The following is a 24023-nucleotide window of genomic DNA, read 5'->3' on the forward strand; positions in this document are numbered from 1 at the left end:
TATGTGTGTGTATGTATATATAACTATTCTAGGCCACCCAAGCAATGATCCAGAATTGGGGATTTAATTCATGCATGCTTAAAAATGTAACTTGGACAATGCAAAGATTTGCTTAAATTACTATTTCTAGTGGTACACTTGTTATCATACCTTAATATGATTTTACAAGTTCTCCCAAGCTGGATCTCAACTGCCATATGTTTAGAATACATATTTCCCAAAGCAAAAGTATGCAACTTTTAGATGTTGTGCGCTCTTTCCTCTGCCACACTCTTGAGACTTCTTTTGAGCATTAATGAACTTCAGATCAGCTATTCAGGCTAACATTTATATTAATATGGTACTTACTTTACATACATTTAAAGCACCTTTTGGGGAATAAACACTAATTTGAACAGGCGATATTAGGATAGTATTGGTTAATAACCATAAATCTACTGCTAATGGGAGGAAAAGTTCTTGCAATAAGCCTGTTGTACCTCTTAAACTGAAAATTTCTACTTTTTGGAATGTTTTGAAACTGAATCTGGTGTTTCAGCGGCACAGTAACACTGACAAACCTGTTTGGAAAAAGCAGCAGTTTGTTTCAGAGGTGGTTGTTACAAGATAAGCAGCTCACCCGAGCGTGAGGCTGTACCGTGGGCAGCGCTGACGTGGTGCCGGGTACTTTCAGCAAAGCTGCCCTCTCCGCGCCCCGCTCTGCTGTTCCCGATGGGAGAGACACCGGCTTTGGCCGCCCGCCGGAGCCGCCACTGCTTGCTGCAACGCGCGTGTCCGTACGGAGCGCCTGGGGCTGCTGAGCTGTGTGCTGGCCCGGCGCCCTTCCGCCTCTCAAGGGTGCCCTTGCACTCGCCACAGCTGCGTGGGAATCTCCTGATGCAGCAAGTGGCAGCGATCAGCTGCCTTTTAGTAGTTTAAATTCGCAGAAGTATTCTGTAGTCATTCTTTGGGTAAGGAGAGTTGCCACTGAAGCTGAGGGTGACCTGCTTCATGTAACCTGTGGGGCCAGGTAAGTAAGTAATTCCCCCCCTTCCTACATGCTGAAGACCTTCTACACTAAACACATCAGCCCCATCTTGTTTTAATATTTCAAGAAGTTAGTTACCACCACAAACTATCCATCAGTAATGTTTTACACTAAATACTTTGCTATACTTCAATTAATGGAATAGTCACGCTGCCATTGGAGAAGACATTAGTGCTAGCTCCCTTCTTGAGCACGAAGAAAGAGGCACTTAACACACAGCATTTGGACATAGACGCACCCTCCTCGCGGCACAAAAAAGGAGGGGGAGCAGGTAAAAACACCTACACGCGTTGCACAGATTGGTGTGAAGGTAAAACCTTGCCCGTTGGTAGACCTGTGCCTGCAAGTGATTGCACAGAAACATAAGGATCACTTGGGAAAGGCAAAAAACAGGAAAAAAAGAAGATGAAACTCTCTTAAAATGTATAAAAGCAACAATCAAACTGAACTGACAGTGAATGGCTAACTGAGAAGTCTAGCAGAGCAGTATAAATCTCATAGCCAAAGGGAGTTACAGTGAGAATGTTGTGAGTTAAAACTATACATTTTGGACAACTCCAAAATGTGAAATTAAGCACAATGTCTAACTGATGACTGCGTCACTTAAGTTTTGGACAGTAAATTAACGAACCTTTAAAGCATCTGAAGGCCAAATAAGGAGAACTCACTCTCCCTTGTTTTGGTCTTTTACAGCTGCTTGCTGCTCACTGCCACGTCAGCCTGTTGCTACACCGCTCCAGGCCCCTCTTCCCCGCCGGGAGCGGGCGAACGTGGCCTGACGATGCCCCTCCGCGCGCCGGGGCGTTACGGAAACCCTCGTCTGCTTTGCTCCCTGCCGCAGGGGCTCTTCAGGCAGAGCCGCTCCGCCTCGGACGTACCCTGTTCGGGCAGGGGTTAGAGCTGCCCGCTCTGAGTTTGTGGACTCTCACGTACTGCACCAGAGTCTCTTCCCAAGTGAGTAACTCTGCAAATGGTGCTAGATGGCTTCATACCTGTGAATATAAAAATAAGGGTGTGTGGGCCAGGGGCGGGGGTGGGCTGCAAAGCAATTGTGAAAAACACATAAATTGTGTTATTGTAAATGAAACTGCTCGCAAGGCATGAGCCGGTGCGCTTCCTGAACGCACAGCGCCTGATGGTACTGTTAATCTCGTCTCCAGTTACTATTAAAAGCCTGCCCAACTGAGCTACTTGTCCATCGTATGAAAACATGCTACAAAAAACAGAAAAAAACACAACCACACATGTTGCAGTGAGTCAAATTATAGGTTACTCCAACAACGCTCTTTTCAAATCAGTGCTTTCCTCCAACAGATGCTAAGAAAAGGCCTGTTCCTATCTGTATTATTCTGAAAAATATTTCAAACTCTTTATTCCAGCCCCGTACGCCAGCAGTTTCAGGCAGCCTGTAAGGACAGGGTATGGGTTCGTCACCCCCCTCCCCCCCGGCAAATCTTTCACTGTTTATAAAGGCTGATTTTTATCGCACGTCCCGCTGGGAACGCGGGCGATCGCCCTGCGCGCAGCAGGGCTGCTGGCGGCTCGGGGGCCCTGGGCGCCGCCACGTCACATCTGCAGCTAGGGGCCCTTTGCCATCTCTATACATGCAAAAAGATCACATTTGCCAAGTAATTGCTGTTAAACTGCAAAGAAAGAGGAGCATTTACTGCGCTTTTGTCTCACTTTTCACTCCTCTACCATGGAAAATGTTTTTACAGACATAATTACGAAATACTGAATTTCCAGCCAAAGTCTGTGTTATTTATCATTTGATAAAGAAGTCAGACAATTCAAGCTAAGAAGAATTTCATGTTAGCTCTGTTCCTCCATGCAAAAAAACTGAGAGAGGCCAAGACAAATAAGCAAAACCACATACTAATGTCAGCCAGTGAAATAAAAATCACTCCCTGGCACTCAATTTGTTGTTATCAATTAATTATTTTTCCCCCATATGAATTTAATAACGATGAAACATCTCAGCCAGCCAGTCCGGGAGATACACAGCCTTTTTCTCATCCAGAAGGGGGGTGGCGTCAGTACACGTTTCCCTGGCTTTCTGTGCACAGAAATAACTCATTCCTCATGTTTATCCAGTCCTTAAATAACAGACTCGAGGACTACAGCTGGGTTTGTGTCTCCATCTCACCCCGACTCCTCCTCCTTTTGGGGAAAAAAACATCATACAGGGGATCTGGATGTTTATTTAGATTAGAAGTGAAAAATTCAGCCATTCTGCACATTGCTTAAAAGGCCCAGGCACCGTGCTCGCCTGGGGGCTGCCGAGCACCTTTTGCAAGGGCTCTCCTGGGAAAAGGTTTCATCAGGCATCGTGGTTCGTTTGAAGTTTGTTATCGGTGCAACTCATCTCGGTTACTTAAGCTGCTGTAAAACTGCTTTTCTTTTGTTTTATAACATTTTCATCTTGTTCTTGCAAGTGTAATGAATTTCTAATGCTCTGAAAACAGGTCAGTGGTAGATCAGAAACTCTTAATCCTTGGATAAAGATTATTTTAAGATCCCTCTAACTCCATATATCAGCATCATGTTATCAGAGGGTTGTTTGTTTGATGCAGTCATTTAAAAACACCACTGTGCACACAAATCCTTTCAAAAAGGTTATGGGAAGGTAAAAGGTGAGACAAATAACTCGTAACACGTCCAGCGATCTATCCGCCTGCCCTTCCAAAGACCAAATTACTAGTGGTTGCTGTGAGGAACAAACATATTTTGGGGGATAAATATTATTTAAAATGTAAAGTGAATTTTAATCTTAAAGGAACTTAAAAAAAAAAACCACACACACACATATATATATACAGGTGTTACAGTTCTGAAGCGTGGTTTGTTTCTGTCTTTTTCCTAAACTAAAAAAAAACAAAACAAAACAAAACAAAAAAAACAATTTTTTTGCCTGACTGCATAAAAATAAGCCTTTTCCCCACTGAATTCATAAAAAGCAAAACGAGAATGTAGACAAATGAAAATAGCTGCTTCTGTAAGCTTAAAAATTGGCCAGGTAATTTCTGTTGTAAATTGAGGTATGAACGGACTGAAGACAAGACAGAAGAGCAGTACGGGAGAATTAAGGGTTCAGAAGGGCAGGCACATTTTTAATATTTGTATTTATTTTAAACCATTTTGCACAGTGACTTAAGATCTAACCGGACGTTGACTTTTCTGCCGGGAAGCAAGGCAACATCGTCCTCGCCGCTGCCCTGACTGCAAGCCGGGCGGAAGCAAGCGGCGGGTTGCGCACGAAGCAACGAGATCGCGGGGGGCCGGGCGCCCTCCCCGCGCTGCCGCCGCCGCCGCGGGACTCCCAAACCTTCCCGTCCCGCGCCCCGACCCCAGACGGGCTCCTCCCCAGCGCCCCTTTCAGCCACCGGCGGGTGCAGAGCTCGCGCAGCGCGCGGCCGCCCGCTGCCCCGTTAACGCGAACGGCCCCAGCTGCTTCCGCGGCTCGGCTCCGGAATTCCCTCCCCGCGCCAGCGGCTCGATCCGCGCTGCCGGAAAGCAGCCGCGCCGCTTCGCGGACACGCGCAGCGGCCGCGCGTCTCGCACGGCCCGGCCCTCTCGCGTGCCGCAGCGGCGCGGCTCGGAGCTCGCTGCCGCTCCAGAAGCATTCAGCCCTGACGCCTCCCAGTTCCTGCTGACACACGTGAAGTCAAGAGGCGGTAAAATTAAAGGAAAGAATCTGGCTTCTTCTGTGTTTTTTTTTTTGCAAAATTCCCACTGCATTTTACAAAATTTTCTCTTCTTACTTCGTTACACATACGCGACTAACTGGGATGAGGGTCCAGAGGCCTTTTCTGGAAACGCCTTTTTGATTTTGGTGGAAAGTCTCAACCCCATCTGTATGTTAATCACATTCTGTAATACCCTCCTCTCCCAAGGCACATTAAAACCACTCACCATTATACTGTGCTTTATGCTACAACTATCGCTTACTTTAATAATATTTACAGTATTACAAGCAGTCTGCTAACTATAAAAACCTCTTGTCACACAGTTGAGAACAGTTCATTTGTAAAGCTGAATACCAGTTGCTATAAAACATGATGCAATGAAACCAGTAACAACCTTTTATATCGCTGCTCCCAGGTAGGCGGTCAGTCTAAATAACCGCGATAGCTGAGCACCGGTGCGGAAGAGGCCTTCCGAAAGGAAAACACCTTCCTCTCCCCTCTAGAGATTGTTCAGTTAGCACCATACACATAACACTAACTTGTTCTTTACCAGCTTTTCAAACATGCCAAAGACTTTGTTGTCCTTTGCTTACGTAAAAGGTGTGAAGACGCAAGTAGTCCTCTCCCAAGAAGTGCACAAATGATAGTAACGCTTTTCAAAGCAGATACATATTTAGTGGAGTGGTGCAATGAATGTTCAGCATGGCTCCGATTCTTTGCATTTCTCAGGATTCTCGCATTTCTCCCTATGACAACTGATTATACAATATAAATTGTGAAGACGTATTTGATTTATCTGGAACTTTAAGGCAATATATGTGTATTTCATTTTTAAGATTTATTAAGGGATTGCTCTGCTACTGCTGCTTGCTAGAGAAAGCTCATTTGAACTGTTTGTGATGATGTTAAACAAATCCACCTTGCTTTTATTTTCCTCTGAAGTATTCGTTGCCATGTCTGAGAGCACTGAAGGACAAAACACCGACTCCGCGGACATGGCAACTTCTTGCATCAGGCCCCAGTTTCTGTGGGATAACACATAAAACATTCCACATCTCAGTTTTCCCTTTTAATTAGTATCACAATTAATTAAAATAAAAAAAAAGTTTCCATGCAGAAGTAAATGTGTGCACTAGCATCTTACTGGCTTAGTTACACAGCCAAACAGCCCTCTAAAAAACAGTAAAACTCCACTTCAGGCGTGTTCAGTTTTGAACGTGCTTCCTACCAACGCGCTCTTATGTAAGGTTTAATAAAAATTCTGAATTGGACCCGTAAATATGGTAGGTAATTAATATAACAACGGATCGAGGAAACCGTTTGCAATGGAGGAAAGGAACCGGCATGTCCCTCCAGCTGCCTGCACCAATTAAGAAGCAACAACTGGTCTGAGCCCTGCAGTTTCACGGGGTGCTATTTTTTGGTCAAAGCCACAGTGGTTCTGCACCGATGGAGTAGCCTTATTTAAGCTAAAACTGTGAAATAGTCCTTTTTACAGTTGATCCACTGAGACCGTGGAGAAACGCCCCCGCGTTACAAAGGGAAAGGCCCGAGAAGAAAAGGGAACGCTGGCTGCCGACCCCAAAACGGTACCTGTCTGCAGAGCAGAGCTCTGCTACCCAAGACGCGGCTCGGACAGGGCAGGTTCGGGGTCGACCCGAGCGGGGACAGCAGTTACTTCAAGAAGAGACTCCGGTTCCCAGCTTCTTACGGGTGCTGTCGCACGAAACCGAAGAGGCTTTGCGCTGCCAAGACTAAGAGCCGACTCTGCCCCTTCCCTTCTGGCCAGGGCAAGCGCCTGGCCTTACCCGCAGGGGTGACCTACCTGCGGGTCCAAAACCTGACTAACCCTCAGCGCAAACGCGCGCGGAAGATCCCCGAGGAGTTGGGGGGAGACGGTAGTAATTAAGAAGTAGTAATTGACCCCTAGAAGCACAATTTCCTGACGCAACCGGGCAATTTCTGCATTTCCAGATGGCACAGCAGGTTTCTCTGGCTCCGGGACCTTATCCTTGGGCACATTTCAACTGAACGAATTTTCATTCACCAGCGTGGCAGTTTTGGCTCTCCTTGTTGCTTCCTCACCCGTCGGGATGAGCCCTTCTTCTGGAGAGAGGCAAACCTCGACGGACAGCTCTGGCACCAAAGCCAGCCCTGGACGGCGGCGCTGCTCAGCAGGGAGCCGACTCCGCGGACACGGCAACTTCCCGCATCAGGCCCCGGTTTCTGTGGGATAACAGGGCCCGTCTGCCGCACGGCCTCGCACGGTGTTTACCTCAACGGGCTATTTTTATACAGGGAGGGGAAGGATCTGTAAACAGTTTACAAAAACTCCTGCTCTTCTCTCCAGCTGCTGCAGTGAGCGAAGCCAACAGGCAACGGTTGCCCTCCCCGGGTGTTAAATTAAGGGCGGCCCGCGGGACTCGGCCACCCCAAAGACCGCGAAGCAGCCAAGCGGCCGGCTGGGCAAGGAGAAGACGCAGCGGAGGGGGCGAGCGCTCATTCGCGAGGCTGGTGGCGGCGGCGCAGCCCAGCCGCACGCGTACACAAACCATCCGACCCATACGCAAACCACAACATCTGCGCCGCTGGCGCGTCTTCTCTCTGCCTGCACCGCGCGGTTATCTTCGCAGCAATCCCTCCGTGGCCCTGGCAAGCGGAGGCAGTTATTATAACGCTGTAGCTATATTAAACACACCACGCAGGGTTCAAGCTACCACATAAGGCAGTTAGAGAAAGGAAGAGCAGACTTAACAGCAAATAAAAGCCTGAAGTTTTGAGAAGAAGAAGAAATAAATAAAACAAAGGCACTTGGTCCTAGTCAGCAGCGGGAGGAGCCAGAAACAAATCCATCTCGGTGAGATGGGCTCCTCTGCTAGGGGCCGAGGCTACAACTGAGTAAAACCTTCTGCGTTGCCAGCTGCTGGCTTGGCAAAAAAAACACGCCGCGACATCAAGTGAAGAGGCTCGCAAAAAAATAAGTTCGAACCAGGTTCAAACCAGGTCGGCTCGAAGGAAATTCAGCTTTTCTGGGTACTTCAGGAACGAGGCAGCAAAATTATAGCAACGGGCCCTAATTCGGAAAGGAGAGGCAAGGTTGCGGACAAAAGGCCAAAACAGAGAAGAAACGTGAAGATGGGCATAAGCTAAAGGCCCAAGTAATGGACCTGGCAACGTATAAATACAGGCTGTCCTTAAACGCGTAACTACGCAGCGGGCGCGCGTACAAAAGCGCCGGTCTGAGCCGATAGGAACGTATAGCAGAAAAGGCGCGTTACGGACGCGCGTTACAGGGGCAGGGGTGCGCTTCCGGCAGAGCGGACAGCGAGCGGGGCACCAACGCATCGGGGAAAGCGCGCGCACGGGCCCCGTCTCTGCGAGCAGCGCGCGCTGTTGCTTTGGCAAGTATTTCATCTTGAACGCCGGTCTGAACTACTGGCCTAAGTGCCCGGCTTTACTGATAAATAAACCTACTTCCTTCCAACTTCAGCAAGGAAATTGCTGCTGCCTTCAGTGAGCCCGAGGGCTGTCGGGCAGAATCCCGCCCGCTCCCGCTCTGCTTTCGGAGCGGCTGGCACAGGGCCGGCCGGCCCCTCCGGCCTTCCTAGACGCCACCTCCGTCCTTCTTCCAGTAGCTGGCTGAAAACAAAAAAATAAAAATAAAAAACATACGTGTATCTAGAAGAACGTCGCCGCTGCGTAAGGCCTTCGGGGGTGCGTCAGCTTAGTCTGAGATCAGTAACGCAGATAACGAAAACGGGCCGATCGCCAGCGGCGGTCGATTATCTGTTGATAACGCCGGCGGGCGGTTATCCGATGCAATGGTATGAAACGCTTCCCTGCGGCAACCCAGTTAAAGCTCGACCCAGGCGACGCGGCAGGGGCTGGGATCGCGCGGAGGCAGCCAGCAGCCTTCCGAGGCTGATAAAAGGATATTTTCAACGCTGGGTTTTGCGACTGCCTGACCGCAGCCTTTTCGAGCGCGTTTCCGCGTTGCCGTGTCGGAAAGCCGCAGCCAGGGGAAGCCGCCCCCACACGCCTGCCACGCACGAGGCCCCGGAAACGCGGCCCAGGCCCCGGCGAGCGGCTGCGCGGCGCCGCGCCGGCTTTGCTGTGACCGCGCTGCCGTCGGCCCGGGCTCGGCTCGGCACCGGGCAACCCACGGCGCAAGCGCGATCTGCTCCGCGCTCTCCTTTGGCGCCGGTGCTCTCCGTGAACTCCACCGCTAGCTGGGCTCGAACCGGGCAGCGCCGGCAGCCCCGCGGACTGCTGGTTTGCATTTATCCGCGACACCCGTGCCCAGCCCAGAGCATCGCGCGCGAGCGTACGGAAGCGAACGGGCGCCTGCGAGAGGTGGCCAGGTCGCGCCTCCGTAAGCGTTAACACGCCCCGGAAAGGTGATTCGGCTACTTGTTTAGTGTCATTGAAGAATAACTTCAATCATTTCAATTATTTTTTCCGAATTAACAAGCAACAGGCACAAACAGCCACAGGCAGAGTTTCAGGCCTTCAGCTCATCTCAGATCATCATTTCTTAATCTTACAGGAATGTCCTATGGGGTCATGATTATTGCTAAATGTGTTAAAAAAGAAAAAAAAATGCTGCATCTAAAAGCAAGGAATGATTACGTAAACGTTAAGGCATCCTAAAGCATTATATAAAAACTTCTACTTTTCAGTGCAGTATTATCAGCGAACACAAGGGCAACGTTTGTGTTTTCCTCCAGCCGAGCCGCGTCCTCACGAGCGGTGACTCTGCATTTTCGGCTTCCAGGGCACGAATCCAAGCGTGATCTCACCCGACTGTCAAACCGCTTGTAACGCGCCAAAGCCCTGCGCCAAGGACAGGTAGGAAAACCATAAACAGCTCTCGCAGGACTTGGTTACGCGAGCGGGCTACTCCCCGAACGTATTGTTCCTGTTTATTTTGGAGTTTTGAATGCACAGGGACGCCTCGAAAATAACCCGTCGCGGCCCCCAGCGGCGCACGTGCCGGAGGCCCATCGACCTCAGTGGGACTGAAGCAAGCGCTTAAGTGCTTGCCTGAATTGGGGCTTATACTGCTACAAAACCTCAGAAGAATAGGAAACTGCTGAAGAGGAACACAGAGAGGTCGTTTTTCCGACTACGGACCGAATGGTTTGAGCACAAAGGACTGTTTTACTCCGAAATACCCGTACGCCGACGGCTGCGAAACCTGCGGATGCCCGACGCTGCCCGAGCTCGTACGCGCGCAGCGCGGGACTCCGTGTTACGCGACAGCGCGCCAGAAATCCAGGACTCCCACTACGCTGCTAGGTATGATGCAGCTTTATGGTTGCAGTTAAGAATTAAAGGAAAGCAAAATAAAAAGGGAAATTTAAGTTCAAAAGCGCTGATTTCTCAAGACTTGGGACCGCGACCATCAAATACTGTGATCTGCACAAGTGCGTACGAGGAAACCGCTCGGGTTCTGCGTGGAAGGGCAGCTCCGAGGCAGGCCAGGTATATACTGCTTTTGGTGCCGCTCAGACAGAAGCGGCAAATCTTATGACATTATGCTACTGGTATTCCTTAAGGCATCATGAAGACGTGATGAAATTATTTTATACTAGTCTTAAGGTTTGGCACAGAATAACCATGTCCTGCTACAATCCACGCTGTCACTAGAATAAATTTGTCGGGTTTATACAAACACAAATAAACCCCAGTCACGATGAAATACTGTAATGGAGCAACAGCAAGCCACAGACGGAAAGCTCCGAGATAGTAAATACGGAGGTATTCAGTATGCTATGGTGTCAGAAAAATATACACAGCCTCAGCAAAACAGTTAAAGAAAACCCTCTTTTTCAAGGTTTAGTTGACGGCATTTAGTCTAGAATACATCTGTTTACATTGGGAGTCATAACGGTACAGCTACAGAGGTGACAGTAATGCGAGATAATTCTCCCTTGTAAACGAGGCTGAAGGAGGAGGAAGAAAGAATGGGGAATCTCTTGCTTGGACACAAGCTCTTCAGCAGAAATACCATCGGTTGATTACTACAGAAATATTCTAGTTCTCTCTCCGGCTTTTTTCAAGCTCATTTGCCAGGCTGAATCCCGTCAGTAATGCTTTCCTGAAACGTTTCCAGCCCCAAATCCCTTTCAGCATTGTCACAGACCTTGCGCAACCAATGCTTGCTTTAATTTGAAGCTGAGCCTAAAAGCTTTCCTTCCAAACATCAGTCATTCCTACTGGTGTTGGGCATATTCAGTTTCTGACACTACGGAGGGAGAAGTCTGTGGCTGGTGTTTGGTTTTGTTTTTGTTTTTTTTTTTTTTAATAACAACTCGGAGGCCGGGGAGCAGGCTAGGAAGGGCTCTGCACCGAGAGCCTCTCCTCCGAGCCTTGAAGCTCCACGCCAGCACTCGCATCCACCTCCATCTGCACCAGGATGGTACAGTTAAGCGAAGGCAGCAAAGGTGCATTAAAAGATTTGCCAAGTAACCCCTAAACCAATAGGCAAGGTTATAAATAACATCAGTCTGAATTCTTTCAGAAAAAGGCTAAGCATTGCTTTGGCCTGGGTTACCCCATGGAGCAATTTCAGACCGGCATATCAGATTGAAGAAAATTTCTTTGCTCAGCCAACACTTTGTATAGAAAATAGCCTTAAAATAACTTACAGACCTGGTCATGCCTTTATTTACTCCCTATCAGTTCATGTAACGCTGTGCTCCTGATTAGGTCTTCAGCATATTATTGCACAGTTTACTCGAATACGAGGGGATAATGACAACCAGCTTACGGAAAGGTGTTTGCCTCCTGACCCCGCTCTGCTGCATGTGCTGCAGATTTACAGTAAATATTGTTTGTGACTTCCATTATCAGTCATCATGGCAAAATTCACCAGGGCTTAATGCTGCAAGATGCTGAGCAGTCAGTAAATGATTCCTCAATCACTTAAAATATATTTTGCTTTTTAAATTTAAGATTCACTGACTATGGCTAAGACTTCATTTTTCAGGAAAATCAAGTTTCTTGACTATTATCTCCACTAACAAACAAAATAAAAATAGAAGCATTAGCCTAGAAAAACAAAGGCTGAAAGGGGTGTAGGACTGATCTCTAAATAAATCAAGAGAGTAAACATCAGAATGGGAAAAATAACTGAAGATCTGTTTGGTACAAGAATAACAGGTGTAAACTGGCCATAATCTAGAAATTTAAGAAAGCTTAGTGAGCCTAGGTTCTCTGATGACCTAAATAAACCCCTAGTATGAGTAGTAAGGGCAGAACTTCATCAACTTCTGGTAAAAATTATATACTATTTGCAGAAAATAGTGTCACTGAACACATTTAACCATCTGCACATCCACCAGGAAACAGTTCAGACGACGTTCATACATTTAAAAGAAGAAAAAAGTTCCTGGATGAAACCTTTTTGCACTAACGATTCTGGAAATATACGGATTCACAGATCAGGACAACTGCTGAGGAAGAGACTTTATGATCTAGTCTCAGGCACAGACTCCCAGCGCACATTTGGGTCGTCCGTTTTACGACTATCACTATGTTTTGTTCATCACTGAGTTCTTACAGTTTCTCATTACATCAACTCTAGTTATTCTCCTTTACTGGTTCTATAATTAATATTTCATATTGAAACTCATTGATGACTTTTCTGCCACAAGAAGTTAACACAAAGATATTTTTGAAGGATTATATTTCAGCTGTCACACAAAATGACAAGCTCGATAAGCTTTTTATGCTTTTGATAACGTTCGTGCTCAGCATTGCACAAGCCTGGACCCTGAGAGGACACGGAAGTCATTGCACCTCCGCGTCTCCCAGCGGCAAGAAGGCAGCGGGATCGTAGAGGTAACCCGGTCTGATCTCTGCCCGCAGGTACAACACGCCCACGGCTGCAGCACGCTGGCTTCTGGCCGAACGCCCTTTCCCTGCAGGGCACCTCGTGAGTAGAGCCAAGAGCGAAGGCAGAGCTGAGGAGAGACCTTTGTTATAAAGCTTATTCCGCTGCCTGCATGCTAGCTAGAAATTTTACCACATACAGAAATGTCCAATTTATGTAAAGCGTTTATGGTGCTTGAGTAGCATCAGGCAACTGCACCACAGGCAAGGATTTGGCCTATGGCAAGCGAAACGTACGGACTTCGGTGAAAAAGTGCACGGGGGATTATTACAGCCTACGCTGGTGTGCAGCCACTGTACTGCTGGAACACGGTAATCATTCTGCATCTAGAATTAAAAACAATTTTTTTTTTATTTTAGTTTGGTGTGTTATTTAAGTCTTTTTAAGGGAGAAAGCGTAATAGCTTCTGGTCTAATTAAAATAGTTATATTCTACCCAGCTGAAATGTGTTACTATATTCAAACTACAATGTGGCCAGCATGTTTTGTGAAATAAAGCAAGGAAATCTTTGTGGCAGCGAACAGGCTCATTTAGAAAACAATTTCTGTAGCGTTGCAGGGTTCCCCAGCCCCAAGAAGTTGCCAAGCTATTTGCTCCTGCGGCTTGGGGGCTTTTTTTTTTTGCAGGTCTCTAAGCCAAAAATTAAGCCTGCCCTGACTTAGCTCATGAGATACAAAAAAGCCATAAAGATGGTATTTGCTGCCTGTGTTCAGTGTTACTAATTTTGAACTCAGAAAAACTAAACAGAAAGATACGGAGGAAGGAGTGTTGATCTATGTAAGAGAGCGGCATTACTGCCAAACTTCCACGAGCCGGTAGCACTGCGCAAGCGCAGGCATGAGAAAGCAGCATGATTTCTTTCTCGAGTTCGTTTCCTGAAACAGGATTTCATTCCTCAATTTGCATCAACTAAGACTGGCGTCACCACGAAACCAGTGGACTCTCCTGAGAAACGCCAAACTAGAAGGAAGAGCCATAACATATAAAACTAGGTGACTAAATTGACTAGCTTAAAATTAGGAACTTAAGCAACAGCAAAGGCTGGAAGTTGTAGACGTCAAGGAGGTTATTCTGTCACAAGCCACGCACACTGGCGGCCCTCACATACGTACGGACAAGGGTAATCAAACTCTTAACGGGACCGACAAAGCTCGCCAAGCTACGTTCAGACTTTGGGAACGGTCCCCAGAGCAGTAACGGGCAGGCCTGTGCGCGGGCAGGGGCGCAGCAGCAGCCCGCGACGCGGGCGAACGGCGTTTCTGCGGTCAGCTACGTCCCGCGGGGCGGCGCGGTCTGCCGCGCAGCACGAGCAGGCTGGGCGAGCCTTCGCCGACTCCTGCACTTACCGAACACGCGTACGGACTGCTAGGTAACTGTTAGGCTCGTGTATTTCCTTAGGAAAAAAAGTGAGCAAAAACACTGAAGCTTCTTTAATGACAGCTGTAGTAGACAGATTTATTTTCTTTCATTATGTTTTGGGGAGATCCTTTATTCTTTCTCTCTCTCCGCTATTAAAAAAAAAAAAAAAAAATCTATATTGGCCATTTGTCTTGAAGTGGCCTGATCCCTTAAATTGCAATCACTGCCCCACTGAAGCCAGAAACAGCAAATTTAGATTGCATTTCTCATGCAGACCATTCCCAAATGCACTTATCATCCAAGCTAATATTAGCCATTAATTCTGTGCATGCTCTGGTGTGTACTTAAGTCCAAGTATATTCTTGACCACAACATAGAGAAGTCAGAAATCCTGTAATGCTTTGTGACAACACTGCCTGTCTAGAGTCTGGCATCACTAGACTTTTCTAGAGACCTCTGGCTGAAACAGAATATACACATGGCAAAGAGCGCAGCTAAATCCGATCAGCTCTTAAGGATTCAGTGCTGTCCAAAGAGGTATTTCTCTCTTTGCTCTTCCCTCTTGCCTCTCCTGCGCTCCTGCAATGTGCTCAGACATCTGCCCACGCCAGCTCTGCCTGGCCACAAAGCTGGTTCAGTTCACTAAGTGGACAGGAGGAAAAGGAGAGAAAGACAGAGCGAGAGCCCATTTCAGACACCTTAATGGTACAAACTGGCTCTCTGAGGGATCGGATGAGAACAAAAGCCAGCACGAAGCGATGGTGGAGCACACGGCTGCAAACAGAAGCGGTGAAACAATCCATTTTGGCAGTAGCAAATACTTGGGTCAGAGCTCCTGGAGTCAGAAGTAAGGAAGGCTGGAAGGGGGGGTCTCAAGGTGCGGTGGTGCAGCCTGGCTGCAGAATCATGCCCCGCTGAATACCGAGACAGCTCTAGAGTCTTTTCTTTGCCCTCCCCTGCATTCGCTCCTGAGTATAGTCTGTCAGAGCTCTATTTTTTAAGTGGTAGAACAGAATTCAGCATCAAATCAATTTAAACAAATACAAACTATAATTTCCCTACATGCTTGAGGTGTATACGTGCTAACACAGGGGCGCTGATGTCTTTACTTGGCAAAGTCCCAGCAAGGGCCTCAAGATGGGCATATCTGGTTTCCTTAGACAGGAGCACTTTCTTAAGCGACACGGAAAGTATCCCTCTCTTCCTAGAAACACTGCAGAAACCCAAACAGCTCAAGTTACTGATGCACCAAATCAGACAAATGCCCCTACATTCAAACTAAACCCTTACGCTGACAAAGGGACGGACAAACTTCGCTCCCGCTACAGCACTGCGGCTGTTTATTCCGAGATGAAGGTGTCTGTCTGACCTGTCAACACCAGCAACTTGTTTGGTAGCATCTGTTACACAGTTGTTACTACCATTTTCCCAGTTTTTGCTTTTCAATCAAAAAAACAAAATAAATAAAAATAAATAATAGTAATTTTTTTAAAAAAGCAGCACCAGTTCTTAGGGGAACCTCCAAAAAAGAAAGGAAAGGCCTCAGCGATCTGACTCAAGTGCGTATTGACCGCAGGGTACCGAGGCCACCGCCACAGCCCACTGCAGGAATTCCTGCCAGCACGAGCGCTCCATCCAATTCTCTCTTTAATGAAGAGGTAATTTGTCATTTTTCAGCTGCAGCACACTAAGAAGATACCAAGCTGGAAGAAATAGGTGTAATTTCTTTGTATTACAGCTGGGAGTTCAAAACTCTTTCCTCCAGTACAGCAGAACCTGGATAACGGCACGTGCACAAGAAATTCCTAACAGCCCAAAAAAGATAACCCCACCCTCCATCCCTATCCCAGCATAAAACTACAGCGCCTTCCTCCTTAGTTTATCAGCTCAGACTAGGTGACAATTTTAACACAAAGATGCTTCAAGAGAAGCTATATATAGGGTGAAGTGAACTTTTCCCCAGGAAGCTCTAAATCTAGGCCATCTTGCTGCTTCTGGGAGGTGCGAAAAGGCAGGTTACTCACTGAACGAAAGGAAAAAACACAAGTCTATAAAAAAAGGAAAACAGAGATGACTTGGAGCATGAAGCTGTTTTGTGTGCAAGTGGGTATTTTCTTTCTTTTAAGAGATTTTTTTTTAATAAAACTAATTACACATGTAGCACTTTCTCTACAGAGCTGACTATTCTCTATATACACACACAAAAGAACAGGCATTCTTTGTTAGACTTATTTTCAATAGTTTAGCCGCATAGTCAAACAAAGAAGTGCAGCTTAATATCTCAGAAAGTCCAGCAGGTTTGTCTAAATTCAGACATAAAATTTAAAAAACAACAAAAAAAATGCTGTGTGTCTTATTTTTGGTTCCTATAGATGGCCGGCCGGATTTGCCGAAAGGCAGCATCGTAAGTAAAAAGCAGCAGAAGTCCAGCTATCGCACGACTCCCTTCCAGGGGATTAATTGCCCCAATACCATTTCCAGAGAAAGGCTCGGTGGCCAAGCAACCGAGCATCTCGCACGGGTTCAGGCAAAAGTCCAAATCCAGCAGTTGGTGGCTGCTCAGCTGCTCAAGACGCACCTTAGACTAACACGAACTCGGTAACTACTTTTTTTTTTTTTTTTTTTTTTTTTAACTGCAGAATATCAGGAACTGGCAATGGCAATTACTATGCAAGTACTATTTTAGAGCACAAACTAAAGTTTACATTTAAGATCTTAGTTACAGTGTCTTAACTAAATCTGAATTTAGATCATTACTCCGCCAATCTGAGCCTTTTAAATGAAGTTTCAACTGTAGACAGTCTTCTGTTAAGTAACAGTACAGGCCAAAACAGTTCAAAATTTTGGACCTACGTAGTCAAGCAAATTTTACACCTGTTTGCTCAAAGACGGAGAGCAATCACTTCCCTTTCTGAACTTTAAAGAAAATGAATTCAGGCAAAATAAATATTGCTCTTAACCTATCCTGCAAAGTTTTACTATGCCTGAAATACAGACTTCAACAAGTGAGTTAATAAAATGCAGTGATTAACATTCAGCGCACAGAACAAACTCTGTGTCTGGGTTTAATTACAACGATGAATGAAAGTCAGCTGCGGAGGCATCCTCCCGGAGCAGTCGTGCGCTATGCTGTCCCGTGGATATTGGGATAATGGAATCGGATGCACTTTGGTCCCTCGGATAAGCCTCCTGCAGCTCTAAAAGAGAAAGGGCAAGAGCACCCAGCCTCGTCCAATTCCACAGCCTTCGCACAGCGACTCGCGAGAGATCTGTGTCCTTAACCCGCGAGATGCATCTTATGTGAATAAATAAAGCCAGATAAATATTGCTCCATTTCCTTCTGGCTAGATTGCACATATAAATCATCAGGAGAGACATATAAAATTATAGTGGTGAAAACTACAGTGAAATGTTAGAGGATCTATAAAACTGCTCTCCGGGAGTATATGGCTATTTCATATATAGCTATTTCTGGGTCATACCCGAGTCTGTTCTTTTTCAGTCAGTTTTGCCATGACAAAAATTGGAACCTGACAGTATCAAGCAAATTCAGTGGTTTTAATCATGGCCACAGGATAGCCAATTCCTTGCTCTTGCGCAAAACAGCGCTGAGTACTTTTTCCTCTTACCACCGAATGCTCATGTGGCTTTATTGAGCTTTACTAGTCATAAAACAGGCATTTCCTTGATGCTTCCAAGACTTTTATTAGCTGCCCAAGCTCTAATGGCATATGGGTTAACTACAATCCCAAGGTCTGGAAAACTCGGCACTGTCGGCCAGCTGAGATTCATCTTTTGACTGAGGACGAGGTTGTCTCTGCGTGAATATTTGGCCTTTGAGTTCACTGAACTAAACACAAGGGCTGTTCCTGACCTACGCCTCTAGAAACTCAAATTGCTCCAAGTGGGTGGAAAAAAAAAAGGGGGGGGGAAACAGAAGAGAGGAGACAAAGGCCTCTTCAGTGTTCAAAAAAATAGCATCAAGGGAAACGGGCTGCACCGTTGCAGGGGTAGTAGTCTGCAAATTCACCACTGCACGCTGCGGCAAAGGGAGAAACTGAATTTCCTGAGTCACAGTTTCACTCCTCCCCCAGGCGTTTCAGGTCTACATCATTCCTAGACTAAACCAGTGACTAAAAACAGAGACGGGATGAGAACGTTCAAAATCAGACTCGTCTCTGGTATGACTTCGCGTGCGCGAAGCGGAGAGCACGCGTAAGCGTTTGACGGATCAGCAGAAACGTCCAGCATAGTAACCCAGCCGGCCGTGATTTGGCTGACACAACCGCGGTTGAAAGGGAGGCTCTTTCATCTCCTCCTCCAGTTGCTGCATGCATCTGCTGTTTGTCCACGTCACGGCTCAGGGCTTGCGGCCGAGCGGCTTTCGTGCTGCCGGCATTGCAACCTTCTTCGTTGTTGAGAAACCTTCTTATGGAGGACCGGTAAATGAAACAAGAGTTTGCAACTCTTTGGTCTCCTAGAAATTGTTCCACATTCCACAGACCATTATCTTTTCAAAATATAAAACTCGCTTATTGTCCATGGCTTCCGAAACCTAAGCCCAGAAGAAGGGCCAGGAACATCTGCCGAGCATATAAATGAGGGTGGTAAATACAGGAAAAATATAAAGGCTTCCTGAAAACCAGGTGACCCTAGATTTTTGAGGCTGGCAGGACTGCTTGTTTTGACTGGCTTGCTTGAAAGACTCCTAATATCTCCCATGATAATGAAGATTCATTATCCTGATTAGGAAGGATTTCTTACTGCATCTCTACAGCCTCTTTTTTTTTCCTCCTACTAATCCAGCATCTTGAACACAGGCTGCCAAAAAAAAAAAAAAAAAAAAACAAATTATCTGATTCCAGATAGATTTTAGGAGACTTATCTATTGTCCTGAACAGATTCTTACGATAAAGCTCCTTGTCTATGGCAGCAGATTTGTCATAAATTCCTCCAGAGATTCATTTTATAGCAGAAGAATATTATTTTATTAAAAATCAAATTGTCACAGAACACTTTACAAACACAAATTAAATTACTAAGCATGTCTGCAGTAAAGATAAGCTTTATTGCTCCTCATTTTGCAAATGAGGAAACCAAAGCACAGTTAAGTGATTTGCCAAAAGTTATAAACTATACCAAAGACCGAACTAAAAACTACCATAGCTTCCACTAGGGCTAATCCAGCAACCTTTTTGAAGCCCACAGCGCAGTTATACCCAGCAAGCAGTTACGCGCTGCCGCTAGCTGCGCTGGGCCAGGTAGCTGCCACGTTCTGCCTACGACAGCCGGCTGCAGCCGCTCCCCAAGGGCTGGCACAACGGTAAGAAATACAGGATCCTCCACGAAGCTGCATCCTACCTTCAGGAAGCGGGAGACGTCTTCCACATCCGAGACTTTGACAACATCAGGGCAAGTTTTTCTTGCAGTCTAGAACTAGACTGAAGCCTGCTTTGCTTTTTGCAGAGCCACAGAGTGGTGACTCTCCAGCTTTCTCCCCCAAAGAGGTTTTATTCTAATTCATCCATGACACACCTAAAAACCTGCTTTTTCTTTTTTTTTTTTTTTTTTTTTCCTAAAAATTCTTCAGTCTCTTAGGACCTCTTTCATTAGTTCATTGAAAAGCAACAGCTGATTTGCCTTACCCTGGTACCATTAACTGTTCAAAATATATTTCTGTTTGTGTCTACAAGGAGAAAATAGTAAGGATATGCATAAAAATCACAAGATACCTGTCTGTTATAAGTCAGTACCACTACTTTTAGTTTCTCGACCTTACATTCTACAATCAGTTGGACTGGCAACATTAACAGGCCCTACAGAAGCGTTCACTAAACCTTGCTTCTTCCTTTTATTAAGGTGGTGAAGAGTGACACAGGCACACAGGAATGGACCTTGTGTAGTATCTTGATCCAACTTGGACACTTCTTGCAGAATTGCATGCAAAACAGGGAGTAGCATTCTGTCAAATAATACTATAAACATTCCTATTCCGTTTCAAAATTCCTGTTGCAAAACCTTCCATCCAGCATGGACACGGACAGATCTTTACTGATTGCTGACTCAACAACTGAGAGTCTAGAAACCAGCTCTAATGTTCATAATAGAAAGAATATAACACAGAGAACTCAAACCTTAGCAAACATACCACATTTGGTTATAAAGATGGATTAAGCCTAATTAAAGCAATTGAAAGTAAGGCTAAAATCTACTTTTAAAATAGCAAACACCAATTACAATATTCAGCCAATATTCAAAAATTTCTTTAAAGCCAGTTTATGAAGGGGTATTTCCCAATATTACTATGTCAAAAAAGTTACCTAACTTTGTGATACCATATGGTATTCTTTATTTGCAAGTTTCCCAATACACTTTGCTTCGTCTATTCCCTTCCTTCTCAATCAGACGTTTCATTAGCAAAATGGAAGCAGGCACCAGTCAGCCTGACAACCTATGCTAAAACCAGTATGTATTAAGACCAGAAATACAGGTGCACAACTTTTAATCACTGTTATCTGGAAAGGAAGTCATACTCAGCACCCTCAGGAAACCTTCTGTTTAGCATTGATTAGCAGCAACCAAGTTCTCTCGACAGCTCTCCAAGTTCTTTGGACACGGCAGGAATAAGAAACGTCAGGGCAGGGCATACTGTTCACTAGCCAAATATCCTTGAGTGCTCTTACAATGAATTCATAATACGTATGTTTTACTACGGTTGGGATAAATAAAATCTATATCCCTATATAGGTATTAAATCACAAAAATGTCAGTTTAATAATGCTCTGCACACACACAGAATTTACTGTAACAGCACCATTTATGTACATACATATGCATGCCTATACGTACACAGACACCGAGGACTTACACATTTTCTAAATACAGCTGTTCAGATCGTATCCTAACAATTTACGAGGAGTGACTTTAGCACATAGCACTTGGTCTTTCACACTTAGAGATATATTAGGGGACCTTATTATAGCACTGTTCATTTTTGAAAACAAGTTACGTAAAGTAGCTTAAGCAATCAGATTCTTGAGAAGTAAACACCAAAACAACACTGTCTTACTCTACCGTTTCTCATCTATGCCACAAGTGCTAACCTCCAGCTCCTCTGTCACCTTCTCTTCTCATCGATGCTAATCTCCACCTGTGCCAATATTGCCCGACCGCACTAGGTAGCGACGTCCAGAGAGATGCTCTCCTTTGCGCCCCTTCAAAGTTTCCACTTGGATAAGGAACGGGGCACTGAAACAGTATTCCAGTTCAGGTCCATAAATGGAACTGCAGTTCATGACCATCAGCAAGGCCTGGAGGACCAGGAGAGAAAAGGCTTGCACATGCAATTTTTAATATACTTCTTTCTCTTACCTAACACTATTAGTTGGTTTGACATTTTAAAAACAAAATGATGGCTAGTTGTCTGTATGTAATGTTTTTCCATCACATCTTTCCTCCTCTTAGGCTGTTCCAATACCTACTAACAGCTTTGGCTTTGCACAGCCACTCAGTGCCACCTCCGACACCTCGCAGGACTGCAGCATTCATTCTTTATCAACGCACGCAGTCACCAGTGACAAATCATCTCATTCACAGCCCAATAGATTTCTCTATGCCTATTTCTAAAAATGAGCATAACTTCTATATTAGCATTACTTTGGTATGCAATTTTTAATAATGTTAATTACCACACCTTCTAGAGGACAAGATGAGAATACCAGTATTACTTCAGTCATAACATAAGTAATGAGGAGTGTATAACAACTGCTTTGATGTTGAGCAAAATAAATCCAATATATACATCCATGATGACAAGTTTCAAACAGAAAAAAAATTCTGACAGTTTAAATCGAGGAGTTTCTCAGCATCTCAGAGAAGCAATGCTCAAGGGCTAATCTACTACACTGCACTCAGAGGATCTAGCGAGATGTCCCACCAGGGCAACGAGGGTGCAGCCAGGCTCAGACTCCTGCATCGACTCCCTGACCTGCGGACAGATGGAAACAAGCGCAACAGGACAGAGGGATGAGGGTGAGAGAACACGTACCAGTGATGCTCAATTAACAGAGGAGGCCCAAGGAGGCTATTACAGCTGCCTCAATTTAAGAGAAGCCATGAGACATCCCAAACTGGGCTTTCAAAACTTAGCTGTTCCCAACAGCTTTCTCGAGATTATGGGAGTGCAACATTGGCTTAAGTCCACCTGTGTGATCTCTGTTGTCTTATTTCACAGGCCTACAGTCTACTCAAAGAGTTTCCAGGTCTGAGGTTCTAAAAGAATCCCTCCAAACAAGGAAAGACATTAGGTTCACTAAAATATTTCACGTAGAGGGTGGTACAGAGTACCACAGCTAGCTTTGGAACTGTTCAGTTGAAGGGGTAAAATATTTTATTAGCCTATATTCCATATATGTTTTAAACATATTCCTAAGCATTCAGCATCAATACCAAGAACTGTCAGTTACTTCTCTGCTTTTAGTTTATTGATTTAGCACGTGTTTTACATCTGGTTTTGTAAAAAAAAAAAAAAAAAAAAAAAAAAAAAAAAAAAAAAAAAAGAGAGAGAGAGAGAGAGAGAGATTCCAGTGCATCTTGTCCACAGTTGTACTTTTTACATCTTTTCTAAGTATTGGGTAGTTTACTGCATCAAATTCCAAATTTAATAAACTGAGAAATTATTTCCTGCAACTATTAAGGAATTATTTAAGAATAGTAATATAAGACAAGAATTTAAGAAGTGGTGCATCTGTTCTGCAAAATAAAGTCTTTGAGAAGACCTACTAGAAGTAAGAGAAACCAGAAAAAGCAGTGAACTTGCCTGGAAAAGCAGCAGAAGGCATATTGCCAACAGATGGCAAAGAAACCATACACAGAAAAGGAAAACAAACTTGAAAGCATACTCAATTTTGAGAACTTGAGAAAAAAAAAAACAAAACCAAAGCTAACTCTTTCCTCATCACAGACTCACTACTCAGGCACGGAGCTGCGTTTGCTCAGTGTTCAGACAAACAGTTGTAGTTGCAGGTTCTAAAATGGAGGCATTGAAAAATCAGTGTCTCTAATGTCCACGCTTCAAATCACTTCTTTCCCCTCAGTCACCCACTCTTCTACTTTTGTCTTTTAATCATTTCCCATGTTAGCCCTTAAACTTGAGGCACTAGAAAATGGATGATGCTTCAATGGACCACTTTCTCATTTATTCAGATCCCATTTGAAATGATGCTTTCTCTCTGAAACTCTTCTGCTGTAACACACAACACACTGCCACAAAAACTGGTATCGGACACAGGTACACGCACAGCTTCTCAGCAGAAGTTGTATTTTGCCATTACATGCTGTGCCCATACTGTCAATCCAATTTTCAGTCTAACTTTTTGAAACAGGAATTTTATAGAGCAGGTTCAGTAGCACTCAGAGCACTGATTAAAATACTTCGACGTGTAATTCTGAAAAGAATATTGGAGGTGCATTTTGCAGTTAAGAGGAATCAGCAAAATAAAGACCATGGCTTAGTTCTTACATGGATGCTCATGGCACGAAAGTGTCAGAATAAAAAAGATAAATACTAAATAAAATAGCAGTTAGTTACAAGAGACATACAAGTCCCTGTCTACAAAAAGGGGAAAAAAAGAAAAAAAAAAGGAAGAAAAAATTAAAAAGGGAAGATATGTATATCAACAACAATTTTACTGAATTCTTCTACTGCAGAGGCCTGTGAGGGTGTGGGAAAAGAGATATTGGAAACAGAAAGTAAATTGGGCATGAATAAGGGACTAAAATTCAAGACTAGTAGTTTGTAAAAACTTGATAAGGCAGAGCCACAAAAACGTGTCTTCACCAAGCAAGCTTCCTCCCCTCAGTTTGCAAACCTTCCAAGATCGATTCAGAAAGCTGGCACATCATTGCTGCAGATCCAAAGAAGCAAACGTAACAGATTTTACTGACTTCTAAAATATGTCCATTTTATTGCTAAAATGCCAAGAGTTAGATTTTAAACTATTAGTATTGCACAGTTTCTCGTGTAGGCTGCTAGTTGCCACAAGCAAGTTTTCAA

General features: G+C 45.0%; 1 protein-coding gene across 1 annotated transcript in view; it reads right to left on the bottom strand.

Moving 5' to 3' along the window:
- Positions 1-24023, bottom strand: part of RNF11 (ring finger protein 11) — a 31911-nt gene that overhangs the window by 5101 nt on the left and 2787 nt on the right. The window lies entirely within an intron of this gene.

Source organism: Rhea pennata, chromosome 8, assembly GCF_028389875.1.
Source record: "Rhea pennata isolate bPtePen1 chromosome 8, bPtePen1.pri, whole genome shotgun sequence".
In the NCBI taxonomy this organism is placed as follows: Eukaryota; Metazoa; Chordata; class Aves; order Rheiformes; family Rheidae; genus Rhea; species Rhea pennata.